The sequence below is a fragment of the Pristiophorus japonicus genome, unplaced genomic scaffold (genome assembly GCF_044704955.1).
Source record: "Pristiophorus japonicus isolate sPriJap1 unplaced genomic scaffold, sPriJap1.hap1 HAP1_SCAFFOLD_35, whole genome shotgun sequence".
Classification (NCBI taxonomy): domain Eukaryota; kingdom Metazoa; phylum Chordata; class Chondrichthyes; family Pristiophoridae; genus Pristiophorus; species Pristiophorus japonicus.
The window spans coordinates 3760534-3764205 of NW_027253324.1; the positions used below are offsets into that span (position 1 = coordinate 3760534).

The following is a 3672-nucleotide window of genomic DNA, read 5'->3' on the forward strand; positions in this document are numbered from 1 at the left end:
CCACAAAGATTAATTAAAGACACAAATACAAGCAACACTTGCAATACATTTCAGTGTAAAATTCTTTCACTTTATTTGAAATGCTACTGCGTTGAATCTGAAAATACGCACGGTGGGATTTTATCTTCACGACTGATTGTATTTTGTGTGCACGGTACGAATAACCGGTGCTGTTAAATTTGATAAAAGTTGCCCCAGATTCGTGGTGTCATCGGCAATGCAGATTTTGAACCAGAAAGCTATAACACAGTGAGTAAAATGGAATGTGGTTTTCGAGTTATGATGCAAAGCACAGGACAAATGATTGAAGTATGAACTGTTCCTGAGTTAGCATTTGTTTGATTGTGCAAAAGAAGGTGAGCGGTTAATTAATGATGGTTTCCCGTGAAAGCAAAAGAAAAGTTTAAGAAGAAACCATACGGTGCCTGTCAGGTGAGCGCTGCTTGTGATACCTGGTGGGAATGGGCGGAGATTTTAAAGCCCATTGTATTACAGAACCTTCATATAGACGAACATCTCCTGTTCACTGTGTAGGTCTCATGGTGCAACGGTAGTGTGTCTGACTCCAGCTCCGAAATTGTGTGTTCAAATAACGTCGTGGTCATTGTTCTTCCAGAATTAATACTTCCTTTGACGTTTGGCAACAACCAGACCCTTGCTCCAAGGTCTGACTCACTGTTTCCAAGGTGTCAGGCAGAGATTTTTTTTTTATTTAAAAAAATACTTTATTCTGATAAAAATTTGTTCAGTACATTCAAAAGCAGTTCAGTACATTTAGCTGCGGTCAGTGATCCCATGCACTACATTTGGGTGCTGACGGCAGTTCTGGTCGATGTATTCCCTTGCTTTTCAGTTCCAGTACAATTCGGTACAATACGGGATACCTTGTAGTACATTCAACAAATTACATCACTCGTGTCACTATACAGTACATGGAATGGGTGACGGAACATTAAACATTTTTTCAACGTGCATCACGAAACAGACCTTACATTGTACATGGCACTACATAGGTGTTTACAGATCATGGTGCTCCATGTACACAATGGAGAAGTTACAAGTACGGCCCGAGCGGAGTTTTATTCTGATTCCTGCCCCGGGGTTTACCGTGTCAGAAGGGCTTTAAACTGTGGCCATTCCCCACCCTGCCTTTGCGGCAACTACACCAATTTTAAGTGTGTCCCTCAGCACGTAATCCTGGATCTTGGATTGCGCTAGCCTGCAACACGCAGACGTGGACATCTCCTTGCTCTGGAAGACCAGCAAGTTTCGGCAAGACCAAAGAGCATCTTTGACTGAGTTGATGGCACTCCAGCAGCAGGTGATGTCTGTCTCGGTGTGTGTCGCTTTGAACAGCCCGGAGAGCACAGAGTCCTGTGTTACGGATCTGCTCGATGTGAACCTCGACACAACCACTGCATGTCTATCCAAACCAGGTTCCCTGATGGTCTAGTGGTTAGGATTTAGTGCTTTCAACGCCACAGCACGGGTTCGATTCCCGGTCAGGAAAATTGTACTTTTAATTCAAAACCGAATAAAAAAATAGTTCATCTATTTTACACATCTTTATGCATCTCAGTGTAAAAACAAAAGAAGCATTGATTTAAACATCATTAATTAATACATAAAATTCTATTGTCATATGATATATTTTGCTCTGAGCATATGAGGTACTTTTCTCTCGATCCCATTGGGTTTAATTCTGGTAATCTGGTGCTGAAAGTGGAGATGTTTCCGCAGTGTACCGCAAATCACAGACACCATCAGAGGCAGTCTCTCGGGATCGAGGAGGACTTGCTTCCATCCCAAAGTGAGTCCTTTGATGGCTGAACATTCCGATACGAGAGCCACAGACCCTGTTACAGGTGGGACAGACATACGTCGAGGGAAGGGGTCGGTGGAACTGGTTTGCCGCGTGCTCCTTCCACTGCCTGTGCTTGGTCTCTTCATGCTCCTTGCTTCTAGAGTCAAGAGCTCAACGCTCTCTCAGAAGGTCTTTCTCCACATCGGGCGGTCTGCGGTCAGGGTCTCCCAGGTGTCAGTGGTGATGTCGCACTTTACCAGGGAGGCTTTGATGCTGTCCTTATAACGTTTCCGCTGTCCTCCTTTGGCTCGTTTACCCCAAAGGAGCTCCGCATAAAGACGTAAACATAAACACGTGAGGATTAGGGGCCGGAGTAGGCCATTCGGCCCCTCAAGCCTGGTCCACCATTCAAGAAGATCCTGGCAGTTCTTCAACAGCAAGTTTAAACATCTGGACGGAGCCAACAGGCACCTGGCTGCAATGAGTGATAAAAACCTGCTTTGAATGAAAGCCTGGCTAGCTCAGTCGGTAGAGCATGAGACTCTTAATCTCAAGGTCGCTGGTTCGAGACCCACGTTGGGCGATTTCTTTTCATTTAATGTTGCTTTAATGGAAAACCTCTGACCGAAACGGCACAAAACAAAAATGTTGCTTTCAAAGTCATTAAACTCCGAAATTTTCATGCCCCGCGAATCTCCTGAATCAGATGCCTCTAGTTTTGGCGACTCATTCCATGTCCCTTTGCAATGTTGTGCTCCCAGCCACACTATGAAATGTGCGACTAACTTATCGAATCATGGAATGGTTACAGCACGGAAAACCATTCGGCCCATCGAGCCCGTGCCGACCCTCAGCGAGTCCCACTCCCCGCCCTTTCGCCGTAGCCCTGCAATTGTTTTTCCTTCAGACACTTATCCAACTCCCGTCTGAAAGATAAGATTGAGTCTGCCTCCACCGCCCTTTCAAGCCGTGCATTCCAGATCCTAACCACTCGCTGCTAAATGGCCATCTCCTGTTCCGATGTATGAAGTCTGGGAAACACGAGATCAATTCCTGGCACACTCACAGCCTTCCGAAATATAGCACCGTCATTCTCTTCTCGTAAAACCAGCTCCTGAAGTATCGGCCAGCTGTGTAGGTTAAAGCTCTGATTTTTTTCCTTAGATTGCTTTCGACACAGTGTTTCTGTCGTGTACTTTTTATCATATTCACCTCACACGTGAAAAGTCCCCGGTTCGAGCCCGGGTGGAAATTGTATTTTGGAGAATACTTTTGCTGTGTAATAAATTGAACAAAAGTCGCCCCAGGTTCCTTGTCGCATGAGCACTGAACATTTTAAACCAGTCTCCAACATACAGAGTGAGTAAAGTCAGATAGGGGAGAAAACTTCATCAATGATTCAAAATCCTGAAATAATTAAAGTTCAGTTATTGAAGTTTCCACTGTCCCTCAGTAACAATTCTACAAAACAACGCTGTCGGTTAATGAATGGGGAATAAAACAAATAATCTTCACCCATCCCCATCCCCCGGCACACAGTTTAATTAGTTGCATGTCATTATTTTAAAGATTTTGAATGGAAGAATTATTTTCTGAATCCGTGCTCCCTCTGTGAGCGCCGCATCACGAAACGAGCAGGAAACACATTAAAGAGTTTACCACAATTGCTGACATTTCTTTGTTTTTTTCTTGTGTTTTTTCAGCTCTTCGTCCTTTTCAGCTCCTGACTGCGGATATTGCTGTGATTAAACCTGAACACAATGCAATGTCTGTCTCACTGTTTCCCCGGTGTCAGGCAGAGATACGCCTGCTGCCGTCATTTATTGCATGTGACAGGACACAAAAGTTCAAAATCAACCTGCAGGTGG

At 44.5% G+C, this 3672-nt stretch overlaps 1 non-coding gene across 1 annotated transcript; it reads left to right on the top strand.

Annotated features, from left to right (window-relative positions):
- Window positions 1–2314: 2314 nt before the first annotated feature.
- On the top strand, window positions 2315–2387 carry trnak-cuu (transfer RNA lysine (anticodon CUU)). The gene has a single exon. It is a non-coding gene; the product is annotated as a tRNA-Lys (tRNA).
- Window positions 2388–3672: the final 1285 nt, after the last annotated feature.